The sequence below is a fragment of the Bactrocera neohumeralis genome, chromosome 5 (assembly GCF_024586455.1).
Source record: "Bactrocera neohumeralis isolate Rockhampton chromosome 5, APGP_CSIRO_Bneo_wtdbg2-racon-allhic-juicebox.fasta_v2, whole genome shotgun sequence".
Lineage (NCBI taxonomy): Eukaryota > Metazoa > Arthropoda > Insecta > Diptera > Tephritidae > Bactrocera > Bactrocera neohumeralis.
In genome coordinates, this window is record NC_065922.1 from 16,628,246 (window position 1) to 16,645,346 (window position 17,101).

General features: G+C 33.9%; 1 protein-coding gene across 8 annotated transcripts in view; it reads left to right on the forward strand.

Annotated features, from left to right (window-relative positions):
• The window catches only part of LOC126760678 (platelet binding protein GspB), a 470,397-nt gene that overhangs the window by 414,926 nt on the left and 38,370 nt on the right, over positions 1 to 17,101 (forward strand). The window lies entirely within an intron of this gene.

The following is a 17,101-nucleotide window of genomic DNA, read 5'->3' on the forward strand; positions in this document are numbered from 1 at the left end:
GAATTTTCGCATGTGTATATGTGTGTGAGTTCGTGTACTATATATGAGCGCCGCCATAGTCTGTTAATATAGCAAAGCTTGTGATGGAGCGCGCGGGTCATAGTTTCAGTTATAAAATGAACTCACGCAAAGGACCAAAAGCATGATATATATATATGTATATATACAGACATATACTACATAGCATCATAAGAAAACCAAAAGCACACAAAAAATCAAAACTAAAGAAACTCACCAAGGCACAACCGGCAGCATCCAGACGCACACGGATCGATAACTGATTACTAGTGGTGCATTACTCTGGCCACTTAATACCCACAGCGCGGCAGCCAAGCAAGCAAATGAAGTCGGCTAGCTACGCACACGCACAAACCGTTATGCGAGCGACAGTAAGCAGCAGTGCAGCGCACTCAATGAAAATCGAGATGAAACCGAAGGATTTTTGGCAGCGTCAACAGCAGCCGAATATCAGCAACAGCGTCATGTTGCAATGTCAACAAACGCACATCAAATTGCCACACTCTGCGGCACAAATCCTTAAGTAATGATACAACGCATAAAAATCCTTTTTAAATGAGCAAAACGTTATTTTTGGCAACTGCGTGCATTCACTTCTGCGACGTGCAACCAGCTTATTTTGGTTACTTGACCGCGCCTGCTGCTGCTGTCGTAAAAACCGCTGCTTGCCGAGAGTCTGAGACGCATTTGTATAGGATCTTTTGCGCAAATAGAAAGTTCATACCAAAATTAAGGCGAACTCACACACACACACACACACACATCTCTGCGCATTTGTTTAATTTCGGCTATGCCATAATGTCCATAACGCTCCGCCTGCCGCTCGCAGTCCGTCTGCGTTTGCTATTTTTGCCGGCTGATTGCTACGTGCGCCTGTAGATATGCTAGCAATTTTGTGCAAATGTTTGCGTAAGTGTCCTTTGCCGTAATTGCCTGCCTGACTGCCTGCCAGCCAGCGTACTCGTATATGCGTTTAGTGTGCGTGTGTGCGAGGTTCACTGCACTCGTTGGACGTGCATTGAACTTGTACATTGGCTTTTTACAGCTTTCTGTTGTTCGTGTGTCGTGTCTCTTTTTCGGTGTGTGTCTGCTTGCGTGTCATTTGCGTTTCGGCTGCTCATGTTCAACACAGTTGCTTGCCTAATTTTCATCCACACTACGGCAATAACAAGTGCAACAATGAAAATCTTTGCTTGTCGTCGCTCTTTCTTCGTGTAGCGAAATCTTTGACGTTTTACCTTTTTTGGCGCTTGTCACTTCTTTTGCTGACTTTGGCTTATTTGCTGCGTTTCTTTGCACACTTCTCTTTTTTTTGGGTGAATTCTAATACACAGGATGTTTACACAATTTTGGTGTATTTTTTTTTTGGTATTTTTTTGTAGTCTGCTTGAGGTTTTTGACATTGATGTTGCTTGCGTAGCATTTGAATTTGAGTGAATCGCAAAAGCTTCGTTGTAATGCGAATGAACTTAAAGGGGCAATGAAATAAAGTTTTGTTTTTGCAAGGTTTAGGCAACTATTTGAAGAAAAAATTAATTTTTGATGTGTCTCCTATATAGTGGGTGTCAAAAAAGCTGACCGGTTGACATGGCGCATACGTAACATTAATAGCCGAAGGAAAGTTTTGTTATAAATACCATACAAATGAGCAACTTCAACTTCGATTACTCACAATTAATTTCAATAACAAAATATAAAAATTGAAATGAACACAACTTTTTACAACGATTTAGTGACAAATAATACAGAAGGTTCTGCTGTTAAAGATTAAACGATTAAGTTAAGTTCCTGTCTCGCATTTAAAGGGTAGTTTTTTGAAACAGCTGGCAATAATATTAAAACAAAAACAGAAAAACGTTAACTTCGGTTGCACTGAATCTATGATACCGTTTACCGGTGAATTTCTAATGGTTTACATGAGTATAAAAGGATATCCATCTTGACTTTGAGCGGTCAGTTTGTATAGCAGCTTTATGCTATAGTTCTCTGATCTGAGCAATATGTTCAGAATTTGTAGGGTTGCCTTAGGCAATAATCTGTGCCAAATTTCGTTAAGGTATCTAGTCAATTAAAAAAATTTTCTCTACAAGGACATGATTTTGATTAGTTAGGTTGTATGGCAGCTATATGCTATAGTTTTCTGATCTTATCAATATGTTCAGAGATTATAGTGTTGCCTTGGACAATAGTCTATGCAAAGTTTTAGAAAGCTAATTTGGTAAATAAAAAAGTTATCCATATAAGGACGTGATTTTAATCGATCAGTTTGTATGGCAGCTACGTAATTTGCCTTTTTATATTTCGGGATTCGGCAAAAAAAAAATTTTAATGATTAAAAATCGCTTTAATGTTTTTCAAAAAAGTTATATATACTTTTGTATGAGTTTGAACCAATTATCGAGGCATTTTTGCCTGTCTGATTGAGATATCTCCAATACATGCCTTCTAAACGCATCAACTGCCTCTTCAGCTATCGAAAATTTTGACCTCTTAGTTTATTTTTTACGAATGGAAATAAAAAGAAGTCATTAGGCAGCAAGCCAGGACTATACGGAGGATGACTCATCAAATCGATGTTTTGCCTGCACAAAAATGCAGTTGTTTTAGTCGACTTGTGAGAGTTTGCATTGTCGTGGTGAAGAGAAATCCGTCTGCGAAAGCTAGTTTTCCTAATTTCTTGAAAGACAACTGGCAAACAAATTGTTGTATGTCACTCCGAAAATTCTGATACATACATATGTGTGGTTCTAGGGGTATGGTTGCGATATACATATCTACTTGTCAAAGCAAACAGGCAACGCTTTGCTCGGAAGTGCTTCGTGCTAGAACAACGTTTGGTGGATTCGTCTCATTAAAAAACGCCCATGCAGTCGGCTTCTGTATATTTCGGGCTTATATGCGTAAGTCCACAATCCATCATCTTTCACGATTTCATAGACATGTTTGGAAGTACAGATATCGTATTTTTTAACATTTCCCTCGACCAATCGACAAGAGTTTATTTTTGAGCGATTGACAAAATGTGTGGGATCCAACGTGAAAAAAATTTTTACAGACAAATCTCCATGCAATATTGAATGTGGTCTAGTTCCACTACTACCTAAAGTCATCTCTATCTCACGGTGGGTCACATGACGATCTGGCAATATCAGTTTGCACACAGCATCAATTGTTTCTGGATCAACAACTGATTTTAGACCACCGAAACATCTTGGATTTTCTCATGAAATCCGTCTTGGCGTGCGCTGCGACCTCGATTAAATTCACCTTACCCTCGATAAACATTGGCGCTTGATGGAGCTTTATCGCCTAAAACTGAATTAAGTTCATCGATCCACTCCTGTCCACATCGAAAGATGTAAGAAATAATCGCTCGAAAATGTTCGCGAGATGCATATTTCAAGTTACTGTAAGCAATGTATAACATAAAATGCCAAACTTGACGATCAAGTTGTCAGTTGCCAGATTTCTACGGTTGCCAGAACCCGAAATATAAAAGACAACTACGTATAGTGAGGAAAAAAAGATGTATGCAAAATTTCAGATCGGTGCCCCGGAAACTGTGTTAAGGGTATAAAAAATTTAAAGAATGCGCTTCAATTTCGGTGCAAAAAAATTATATATCAACTATCTGTCCTTACCGATGTGCACTAAAATAAAGTTATTTTTTACTTTGAAAACTCTTTTTGTGTAATTTGACTTATCTCTTGAACACTTCTTCTTTCTGGAAACTCCTTTCAATGAGCCTATCGTCATTCGATTTTGAGAGAACACAAAATTTTTTAAAAATTTCAAAAAAAAAAATATTTAATTTTGAACTCAAATTACATTTTTTTTTAATATTTTTGAAAAACATAATTTTTTATTTCTTTTAAATAATTAATTTTTGTTTTTTTTTTATATAATAGTAAAATTAATAAAAATAACAGTACCAGTACCTTCACTGACTTTCACATTAAATTACAAGAAATTTCTCTCCAGTCAGATTCCTTTAATTTCCATAAATTCTAGCTTTGCTAGTGGAGTGATACACCGATTGGCAAATTGAACTCAATAACTACAAACGATAGTCAATAAAATTCAATAAACCAACGCCTGCGGGCCGACTTCACAGTTGGCCAACACACTGCGACACACAGCATATTAAGAAACGAATTGAAAAAATGACAGCCGAACGAACTAAGAGAAAGAGGGGTCCAAAATGGAAACTGAAAAAGTCTGCGAGAAAAAATTTTGGCGAAGACAAATCGTCGGGAAGTTCATGGAAATCGCAGTTTTGCGGTCAAATGCTTTCACAACTACGCATGCCACAGGCCAACATTTGCGCAACGAGACATCAGCCAAATGCCCCGCTGGTGATGACGATGATGTGGCAAGCAAAGCACAAAAACAAAAAAATCACAAGCGAATGTTCGAAAAAAGATGCGGCTTCCAGCTAACTGTCTAAGCGCATTACTCCCATTAACTACATTTCGGTTGGAAAGTGAAATGAGTGGAAAAAATTCAGCTAAATTTCGCTGTGCTCCTTGCAACATATTGACGCCAGTTGGTTGCACCCCTCAAACAAATGTATATAAATGTTGCAACAACGAGTGTGTGTGCCGTTTGATAGCGCAAAATTCGCAGTCGAACGAGTGAAGTGTGATATGTGGCATGTTGAACGTGGCTACTTGAGTAGCATGAACAAACACATCTAAATATTTCTACATGTGTTTGTATGTTTGCCGTTTTCGTGCAACATATTCATACGATTGCATTTCGAATCTATTTAGATTTCACCATATCTCCGCCCAACTGCCGCCGTTAGCTCTAAAATAAAATAAGAGTAGTGTGACACTGCACAGCTTGCCACAAACTTTGATATGCTACCATTTGGTCAGTCACTCAGCGCAATCTGCGGCTCCCTGTATGTCACATGTGTGTAGGTTGCATGCCACAGCATGATTTTTGATGAAGTTTGTTATGCATACCCACTCAGCCTCCGTCTAATCTTCTAACTGTGTGGTCAGTGTAAATATAGACCATTTGGATTTAAATTTTTTTTCTTGTTTTTTCGAGACTTTTTTTATCGAAGTTGTTGTCCAATTTGCTTAGCTTTTCTGGCAACTGTTGAGCTGTACTGTCGCTGAGTTTTTGTTGTGAATGTATGCCTTGTGTCTTCATGTTTTGCCAGTAATAGATACAGTTATTGCCTTTTCCTTTTTCTCACTCCTCTTTTACCAACTTCTGTGCCTGTTGGATTTTGTCACCGTTTTGGGTTCAATTTCCATTTGACCTTTAGGCTGTCAATAATTCGTGTTGGTTTTCGTAATATTTGCATAATTCTGATGACTTGATGAACTATTGATAGCGAGGATAAGAATTGGTGTAGTAGTTTTTGCTGTACATATGATTTTCTTCAAGTTGTTCTTCATTTTTGCGCAGCCTTTCATGGGCAATACTGAGATTATACATTATGATGGAGACACTTGATCTTAATAGAGCGCTAATGAACTGTGTAGAAGTATTTAAAAAAGAAAGTACAGAAAAGAAGAAAAAGAAAGTTATATTTCAAATGGGGAACTTCGAGTAACCCTAAGGAGCTTTCTAGAAATATTGATGCATAACATATTTTGAGCCAAGGCACCCTCTCTAGGTTGTGAAAAGGCTTAATCATAATTTGGAAGACAATCAAATCGATAACATTATGTGAAGGACAACATTTTTATTTGTAAGGATTTTTGTCAGATGGAACCCTTTAAAATCCAAGGTACAAGGCTTGGTGAGGTGAGCATATACTTCAAAGAGGCCAGCCTCCTGTAATTTTTCATTCATTTTGCTATGGAATAGTAGAATGTAAAATATGAAAGTGGAATTCGATATATCCGATATTCGTACGGTCTCTTTCAGTATTTGATCATGCTCTTGAAGTTTAATTGTTCCTGTTTATATTCAGTCCAGTCCGGCTTTTCAATTTTTTCATTTCAATAAGAACGCTACAAAAGGTTTTGAATTTCAACGAAATTCTTTATTGCTGTCAAAGTACATTCATTGCCATTATGTATGGAACTCAAAATCTTTTGCATGGCCACCACTGGCACGCTTGCAGGAGTCGTCTGTACTGGCTGAACCCAATTTTCGACGGTTTTCAGGCATAAATCGGCCGATACTGCAGCAATTTCACGTTCGATATCCGTACGAAGCTCATCAGTCGTCGCTGGCTTGTTGGCATATACGATTTTTTAGACTTGATAACTTTTTTTGACGTAAAAGCAAAATCTCATCCCAGATTGGTGAAATGAAGTAAATGTTGACCGCGGCTGCGTCTTAAGGGCATCAAATGGCACGACCGAAATGTTGTCGTCCAAAGCTGGAAATTGACTGGCCAATTTCGTAGAGATAACACATTCGTTAAATCGCAAACTTGGTTTGCAACGAAAAATCTGTTTGGTGTGGTTTGTACGCTGGTGGACATTCGTATTTTTTCAAAGATGCTGTGACGCAACGTTACGGTGAATGGCGCGCTATCGTTCGATGCTAACAAACTTTTTGTTGCCAAGTATGGAAGAACTGAACTTGGTTGATATGTGTCCAAGATCCACATCAGCTCGCGATTCTATGGCCATTTTGAGGGTCGGAGAAATTCATCTCAAGAAATGGACCCGTAAGTTGCGATTGCGATTTAACGCCTTTAGACTATTTTTTGTGGGGCTACGTCAAGTCTAAAGTCTACAGAAATAAGCCAGCAACTATTCCAGCTTTGGAAGACAACATTTCCGAAGAAATTCGGGCTATTCCGGCCGAAATGCTCGAAAAAGTTGCCCAAAATTGGACTTTCCGAATGGACCACCTAAGACGCAGCCGCGGTCAACATTTAAATGAAATTATCTTCAAAAAGTAAATGTCATGAACCAATCTAACGTTTCAAATAAAGAACCGATGAGATTTTGCAAATTTTATGCGTTTTTTTTTTTTAAAAAAAGTTATCAAGCTCTTAAAAAATCACCCGATACAATAGACTTGACGTAGCCCCACAGTAAATAGTCTAAGGGCATCAAATGGCACGACCGAGGCGTCCAATTGACTGGCCAATTTCGTGAGATAACACATTCACCAAACTTGGTTTTCAACAAATCGGTTGTGACATTCGCTGTGTGGCTTGTGGCGCCATCCTGTTGGAATCACATATTGTCCAAGTCCATATCATCCAATTCGGGTCAAAAATATTTGATTATCATTAAGCGGTGGCAATTCCCATTCACAGTAGCGTGCCGGTCTTGATCATCACGGAAGAAGTGCGTTCCAATGACGCCGCCGGTCCATAAACCGTACCAAACCGTATTTTTTTCGGAATGCAATGGTGACTTATGGTGTATGTGTGGGTTGGTGCCTGAGCAATAACTCATAGTTTGCTTATTGACGAAGCCATTCAGCCAGAAATGAGTCTCATCGCTGAAGATGATTTTTCGATGAAAATCCGGATCATTTTCAAGTTGTTGCTCAGCCCAATTCACTAACATACGACGATTTTGGTGGTCAATCTATTTCAGTTCTTGCATCAGTTTGATCTTGTAAGGATGTAGGCCAAGATCTTTTTGAAAAATTCGCCACAACGACGTGTGAGAGACTGATTTGGGTCTTCTTCAATTGATGCGCTAGCGGCTGCAATATTGTCGACTGCAAAAGAAATCGGGCACTTCTCTGTCTCACTGGCATGGGAACATTTTGTACTGTGTCTGTGAATTCACATTTTTCCACTAGACGCTCAATTGTTGATCTGACAGGACGCTTATGACTACCATGATGAAATGGAAAACGTTAGTGAAGAGAAATGCAATGAGAAATGAAGGGAAAAATATAGCGTCGTTTGCTATCCCTATCGGTCTACTTTTGTAGCGTCCCTATTGAAAAACTCGTTATATGAGCGCTTGTTTCTTGATTCGCCAGAATTTGAACTTGATTGCACCCCTTCATGGTAACATGTGCACTTTCGAGAGAGAGATTTTTACTTGTCATCTTCTGCTTTCCAAGTTTCAAGCGTCTGGTAAAAGTAATTTTACATTAGATATCTGATTAATGATTTTGAGATTGTCTCCCAAATACATCAGCTTGCTTACAATTTCGAAGTCGGATCACCCTACAATGGCATGAGAACCGAGACCTGATTTATGCTGATTTTTATATATTTATTATTCTATAAATATATTAATCAATAACAGAAATGCCAAGAAACCAAGATAAGTAAATAAGACGATTAAGTTCAGTGTTGTTTAGTTCTCATTCTCAGCATTTCTTTTTGATGGAATAGTACTTTTTACGAAAGGCCCCATCTTTCTCTCTCTCTCTCTCTCTAGAAATAACATTTAAAAAAAGTATATTTTAACAAATTCAATTATGAATTAAATCTTGCATAACATTGGTAAAAAACGACGCTACATAACAATAAACGTTCTGCCAAATACACGACAAGGGCTACCGCTTCAATCTCTCTGGGTATGTGTGCGTGTTTGCGCAATGAAATTGAAATTGTCCATATTGGCAGGCAGCCATTTTGCCCACACACTACACGTGCTCAATACTACTGTATTGTTTATATGTATGGCTGTATGCATGTACATATATCAGTGTGCATGCGTGCAGGTATTGGTGCCTGAGGCAACATGCAACACTCCGTAGCCGCTGAATGGGTCACATGTAATGACTTAAATGATTTTTATTGATTTTCACTGATGCAGTTATGGCGACACATAAACACAAACACACACAGACGCATGTACATGCATTCATACTCGTTTATATATGCACGTTTATCGGTTCGCGTGTATGTGTTTGTGTGTCACACGCATTTACGAGTTGGTTATGCGACATTTTCTGTTTCTGTCGCAATGCGCTGTCAGGCGCGACAGATGTTGCAACATCAACATGCCATCAATAACACATTTTTAGGTAATGAAAATTCAATTTTGCCAACATGTTTGCATAAACGCCTGGTTATTGTTGTTGTTATTGTATAACAACTCACTATCTACTGCCATATGTTTGCGCTCGTTTTTAATTGAACCGCCAATGATAGCAGCGGCGCTCATGTTTCCCACTATAGCCATGAAAAAAATATTTTTATTTTTTTATTCTTTTATTTTAATAATGTCCTGCCTCTAATGGATTTCCATGTGCATTTTTCTCAATTTTTTTTTTTCAATTATTTAATATTTTTTATCTACTCCTACTCACACATGTGCTGTCCTGCCGCTTTGACCTCGCCAAATTCGTTTTTGACTATGCACCTTTTTGTGGCAGACACACAGTGACCTCATTTCCGGCCATTTGCCATCGCATTATGCGCATATAAAATTACCAAAATTTGTGCTTGTCCTTTGGGCTGGTTGGCTGACTGACTGAGTGACCGAATCATGAGTGTATCACATTGCTGCAATGCGTTTTTCTCTTAATGTCTTGTTCATATGCGATTTTGGCTCCGTACCAGCTAATCACATTAGCTGTGGATTGAACTAAATTGGATTAGTATGTAGTTTTTTTGGGTATTTCATCTTCAAGTATGTGGCGTTTTGGTATGTAATTTTTTTTTCTTTGCTTTTTTTGGCATTTTTTTTTGCTATCTAGCACATACTTCATTAGCTCTGTCTCTACTTAAGCTAATTATGCTTCAAGCCTTCATTATTTAACTATTAAGTTATTTACTTGTTAGAAGAAAATTTTCTCATAGATTTGTAATGCACCATCTAATTTATGCCACAACTGTTTATCCATTACAAAAACAACAGTGAGAGGAACTCACCTCGAAGTTATAAGCCTTTCACTTTGTATTAGAAACTTACTCCTTCACAAAAATGCTATCTGTGATGAGTATGTCCCATCTTCCCGATCCTTATCGACAAATCTATCTTAACACCTTTTGCTATATCTTTCCTAGTTTTACTCTGAAACTGCTAATACAAAGTAAGCTTTAAACGAAGTCATACAACTTTCCTCTTGCATCCGTACCGATGTTACAATCTTCTTCGTGAAACTTGGTCAGCTTACTTTTGTTCGAAATTTATATCTTAGATTTTTTTTTTAAATTGAAATGAGATCAGCACTTCTCAATTACGTGCTCTTTTAAGTTATATATCTTAGCTTTGCTTTGTTCGTTTGAGAGTAGATCAGTACTTCTTAAATACTTGCTCACTCCTAAATTAAACTATCTTTTAAAATGAGTTTCCAAATGTATAAATCAATTTCAATATTAGATCATTTAATAATGGCATGAATATCGAGACCTGACCTATAGAGATTTCAGTTCAATATCAATTCCATATATCGATTTCCTTGTATACTTCTTTTCTTGAAATGCCAACTTTTCAGTACTTCAGCTCAACGTTTAACAAACCTGTTCAATTTTATGTAATGAAATTACTTTTTGGGCTTCTTTTTCATATTTTTTTTGTGTAGTAATAACTAAATTTTCGTGAGAAAAAAAACTTGAAAATCATATAATGAAATGCTAAGTTTGAGCATAACTGTCCCACCCCCACAATTTGTAAAAATTAAGGTGTGAAAAGTATCTGTAAAAAATTATTTTATTTTTCATTATTAGAAAATCTAAAATAACTACATTGAATATATGAAGGCTTGGAGTGATCAGAGGTCAGTATTGATATCAAACCACTTTATGCCGGGAGTAAAATGTTCATCAAGTTTTCATGAGTTATCTGCACTAATCAATGATTTCCCTGGTATAAAAAGCACAATATGGGTGCTGCAACCGTTATATATCGTATAGGTATCAGTTTAGCTTACCCAACATCCACGACAATGCTATACTGATGACCAGTGTTGCTGATTATTGAATACATTTATATCTTTAGAGGGATGCTTAAAATGGCTTAAATTTATAGAAAATCCAAAGTCAATATAATGAGTATATGAAGGCTGTGAAGGAGTTCTAGGAGTAAAATATTCATCAAGTTTTCATGAGTTATCTGCACTAATCAATGATTTCCCTGGTATAAAAAGCACAATATGGGTGCTGTAACCGTTATATATCGTATAGGTATCAGTTTAGCTTAACCAATATCCACGACAATGCTGATTATTGAATACATGTACATCTTTAGACGGGTGCTTAAAAACGGTTTATCATAAGAATTTATAGAAAATCCAAATATAGAAAATCCATTATATTGGGTAAATGAAGGCTACACATTATTTTAGCAGTAAAATTGTCATCAAGTTTTCATGAGTTTTCTGCACTAATCAATGATTTCTATAGTATAAAAAGCACAATATGGGTGCTGTAACCGTTATATACCATTTAGGTATCAGTTATGTTTACCCAATTTCCATGTTGGTACAATTTATAATAATGTTGTGCTTATAAAAGTGATCATCTGATGAGCTTTGTTGCTGTATAATAGGTTTAATAGCAATTTATGATATTCAACAATATTATTGTGTATGAAATACTATAGTGTAAAGTATTGTTAAATATTTTATCGCTCAAGACACCTAAAAATTTTAAAAATTGTATTTTAAACTATCTTAGTTTATATTTAAGTATATGGTAGTTTGAAAAACGCATGCAAATAAAAAAACGCTTTTCTATATAAAAATATTATCTTTTACCACACTTGACTTTGAACTTTGCTTATAGAAATTAATGCTTAAACAATAATAATTACTATAAAAATATTTTAGTTACTTGGCCTGCTTATACAACCAGTTATAACTAATATAAAAGAAATAATAATAATTAAATAATATTTTGTTTATAAAAATGCATTAAAAAATTTATAAACTTATATATATATATAATTTTTTCTAATTTTTGCTAAACCCCCATGCGCCTACAATTTCAATTCATTTTAATAACTAAATTATTTAAAATCAAAAACAAAAAAAAAGTATTTTCTAAACAGCAATTTAACACCCTACCCACTCCGTACTAGAAAAAAATTTAATATTGAAAAAAGCAAAGCACAAATTTTATTCATTTTTAATATCCCTAGCTTTTGCCTAACTATGAATTCATATATTAGACATTTTTAATATATTTACCAATATTAAATATATATATTTTATATGAAATTTCTACTAAATATGCAACTGTGAGAAGAAAACAAGAGGGGTCCTCGCTACAGTGGAGCGCGAAATAAATGATATAAATATGAAAATAATAAAGAAAGGCAAATAAACATTAAAACAAAAATAATTTTTTCGAAGTCAAATATACAAATTGCAGCAGTGCTTTCGGTGTCTCAAATAGAACTAAGTGTTAACATATTTTTTTTTTGTAAATGCTATTAATTCTTTAATACTTTTTTTCAAACAAAAAGTTAGTAAAGACAACAATATTTTTTATTTGAACTTTCAATATTTTTTTTAATTAATTCATTATCTATTATAAATGTCATCTAAATGTGGAACGCTTTTACATAAATTGTTGTTTATTTATGTAAATGGTAAATGTGTACTCTATTTCTTAAATGTCGTTAACGTTCATTTTTTTCTAATAATTAAAAGAAAAAGTGAAAAAAAACTTAAAAAAAATCGCTTAAAAGCGTTGAAATATTTGTTTTTTTTTTGTAAACGATGGAACTTTTTCGAATTCTCTCTATATATATGTGTGTGTGATTCGTATGTTTCTTAAACTATATAACTATATATATACATATTTTTTGCAAGTATATATGTATATGCGTAAATATGTATGTATACATAACGTAACATTTGGTGTACTTATGTATGTATACGTTTTTAATTATTATTATTTCATTTCTATATAAATGTCTTTCTTCATTTTCTTTTATCGATGTACTTTCTCAACGTTGTTGTTGTGTAACTTTTAAATATTCAATATACATACATACATATATGCAATACGTAATAGAATTTAAATTGTTGTTGTGACTGTTATTTGGCATCTTAAGTAAGCGTACGAAGCAATATAGTCGGAGTCGAGAAAAAAAATATCGATAAGTAAATTTAATGTAATAAAAAAAATTTTAAAGAAAAGTAGGAAAATGTATTAAACTAAATTGAATTTGCAGTGCATTTGTGGTTGGATTTTGTATAGATAAATAGAGCTGATAGTAAAAATCTGTTTTGTTAGAGCTTTCGATCGAACTTTCACGCACGAGCTTTCACCATAAATAAAAAGCTTTTTTATGTCTGAATAAAAATCTGTTGATTAATAAGGAGTAAAGCTTGTTATACAACCCTTTTTTGATCGAGCTTTCGTTCGAGCTTTCATCATTCACTTGCCAAAAAACATTTTTTTATATCTGAATTAAGATCTGTTGATTAATGAGAAGTACAGCTTGCTATACAAACCTGTTTTGATAGAGCTTTCGATAGAGCTTTCACCATTCACTTGCCGAAAAAAGCTTTTTTGTGGTTGAATTAATACCTGTCATTTATGACGAGTACAGTTTACTACACAAATCTGTTTTTATAAAGCTTTCGGTCGAGCTTTTACCATTAACTTGCAATAAAAGCTTTCAAGGCAAGTTATTTGTTGTTGAATAAAGCCTCATTATCTTAAATGATTACTCAAATTCGAGCCGATAGATTTTTCGGTCGAACTTTCACTAACTAATCCCCATAAAAGCTTTCAATATATATGTATGCCAGAGAATGTTTTCGTGAAATAGTAGGTAATACCAAAGAGATTACTTTTAGTTGTAAAAAAATACTTTTTGAAATTTTATCTGCGATCTAGCAAACCATTTTAGAATTTTTTTTGAAAAGCTCATAAGTTAGTTTTGAAAAAATGTAACACATTAAATAGAAATGGTTTCCAAAGTCATCAATTGACTGACCTTATAGCACGTTTTATAATGCCTTATTGTACTGGAATATACAGTTCTAAGTTCCAGATGCATTTTCAGCGTTCAAAGAAATCAAATCCTATATGACCAATAAAGCAATTTTTGAGGCGATACTGACCGTTCCAACCATTCTTGAGCTCTCTTTTAACTCATATGATATTGTCTGTCCACATTTTCGCGAAAAGACGAGGTGGTTGTTATATGATCTCGAAGATCTCGAATCTATAAAAGGTAGACTTTAAAAATATCGATGGTTAAAAAAAATCATTCACATCTTCTATCCTGGTTTTCTAAGACTAAAATATAGATGTTGAATAATGTTAAAAATCAGTACTCATACGCCATGAGAAAATCTTGAAATTTTGCATATAAAAGAAACTGGATATTTAAGACTTGTTGATCTTAAAATAGCTTTCGTTCAGATCTTCTCTCTTTACTCTGCTATTTTCTAAAACAGAAGTGAAGCAATTATAAGAGGAGCAACTAATTATATTAAACCGAGAAACCAATAAAGCGGTAGCATGAGCTTTTGAACAAAAATCTTTGAAGTCTTCAAAATTATGTTTCTTTAAGTGCAAAGCTTTGTTTCTACTGTGAATCAAATGAAACTGATAGTGCAGTTTCATAGAAAAAGAATATAGATCTAACCACAAAAGCACGCAGCATAAGATCTTCCATTCTAACAACAACAATTTTCATAAGTATATTTTTTCAAAATTTTTGAAAAAATTAAAAATTTCACTCCAAACTGAATCAGACAACACATAAATAGAGATTAGATGGCAAACCCCGAATCGGTGAATTAAAATTTAAAACATGCATACCTCAATACGCATACAAATTATTTAATATTATTGTCAAGAAGTTGATCTACGTTTTTTGGAAATGGCTGTGCTATTACATACTTATTTAACTCATATTTATTGCAATTCCAATTTGTAAAAAAAATTAAAAATTTCACAAAATATGTTTACTTGCAAAAGGCAACATAAGAAAATGCTCGCTTAAGCAAAAATAAAATATATTGGAAAAAGCTTAAAACAATTTATTTGAAAAACAAGAAACAATGGAAAAAGAGTGCGGCAGTGTGCCCAGCATAAACGATGAAAACAAAAAACAGAAAAGTAAACAAAAACAGAAAAAGAAAAGTAAACAAAATGCAGATTATTAAAAATAGCAACAATAGAGATTATGGAGAAAATATATTACTTTTAAAGGAAAGTGGAAAAACTTCTTGAAAATATTAATGAAAAACAAAATTTTGAAAAATTTAGCAAAACTCATACTTTTATTTGCCGCAAATTTTAAGTAAAAAAATCAAAACACAGGCAATTTCAATGCATTGCTCACCAAAACAAATGCAATGTGAGCGCAAGTATTTGGTTAAATTTGCAAACAAGAAAACAAAATTTTCAAAAATGACAGCAAAAACAACACTTGTTATCAAAATTACACGCAAAATTGAGAGAGAGGCAGGTAAAAAGACAATATGTTTTTATCAAAATTATAACATGAAAAAATTTTGCACACATTTTTTACGCTACTAAAAAATCTATATTTAAATTTTATTTGGTAAAAATCGAACAAAAGTACCGTTATTGCATTTAGGTTATTCCAAATTTAAATTTATCAAAACCATTGGCTATAATACTTATCTAAACACTTGACCGTACTTAAGCAGCAACGAACGGAACTTATGACGAACCGAATTGCTGGCAAGCAGTACCAGAGAGACAAAGCATTACAAAAATGACACTTCCATATTTTTTTACGAAAACGAAAACTATTTCAAACACAAAACGACAGTTTTTTGTACGAAAACGAAACTTATTTTTACCAAACGCTCTACACACAAAACGCTCTTTTTCACATTCTTGATACTGAATTTGGCCAGATAATTTGAGAACATAAACAGAAAGGTTTTCGAAAACCGCAAAACCATTTGCAAATGCTAAATTATTTTTTCCATTATTGTTGTTGTAATTTAGTATTAATTCAAACTTATACGCATATAACGCAAAAAAGAGCCGAAATTGTCGCAAAAAAAATTACTAGCGTGTGTGCGCTAAACGGTCGAAACGGTACAAGCGAACGGTCGAATCGGTACATTTTTGTTTGCGCGCATAAATTTAACGTTTAAGCTTGAAATACGCCACTACCGCCATTTTTTTCATTTGACTCAACTATTTTAAATATAAATGGAAATATTTCTAATTATAATGGTTATAAGCTAAATATCAAAAACCACAAAAAGCAAAAAAACATAAATGAAAATGTGACTTTTCGAACAACGCCCAAACAAAAATCGAAATTCAACTTCTTGCAAAAACAAAAATATAAATAAATAAAGCAATATATATATATATATATATACAAACAAAAGAGAGTAGTAAAGCAATATTGAGAATTTTTTAGAAATAAAATTTTAAATTTTAGTAAAGCGTTTTATTATTATTATTTTGTTACTTTAACGCTAAAACTAAAAAAAAAATTAAATTAAAAAAAAAAAATATTAGCGAAATTAATTTTTGGCACGAACACACACATGCCGCTTAAGGACTTGTGGCAGCTAAATGCGAAAATAGAGAGAAAATGAGAAAAGTGTTGAAAGAGAGATTTGAAATTGCCGCAAAGCGTCGGAGAGAAAACGCTGCAAGTGCCAAGCGTGCTGCAAGGCCGACGCTGAAAAGCCCCTCTTGTTTTTCGGCAACACAAACATATTTATAAAATAATAATTACAAAAAATTTCCAAAAGAAAGTATTTTAAAACTGCAGCTAACCAACAATTTAGTAGATTTGTTTTGAAAAACGTATATTTTTGAGAATATTTTAGTGCGTCATAAAGCATAATTTATAAATTTGATTTTTTGTACTTTGAAGAATTCGTTATGTCCAAAATAGTTGGTAAAAAAAAACAAAAACAAAATTAAATATTGTTGAAAATTTTCCATCTACTCCTTTTCCTCTTTGAGTTCTCATTCTCATTTGATTCATTTGAGTTTTTCAATAACGTTGCTTTTAATTTGCCATTTTGAATTCGAAAAGTGTGGCAGCACCGCACTTCTTTTCATACTTACTAGAGACAGTACCTCCTTTTTAACATACATATTTATATATATTTTTTTTTTATAAAATTTCACTTTTACAAATTTGTTTCTACTCACTTTGATTTTGAAATTACTTGCAACAAGCGCAAAATGCGAAAACCAAACAAAAAAAGTAAAGCCACTTAAGTGTTTTTAACGTTATATATATTTTTTCAAGGACAAAGAAAACGA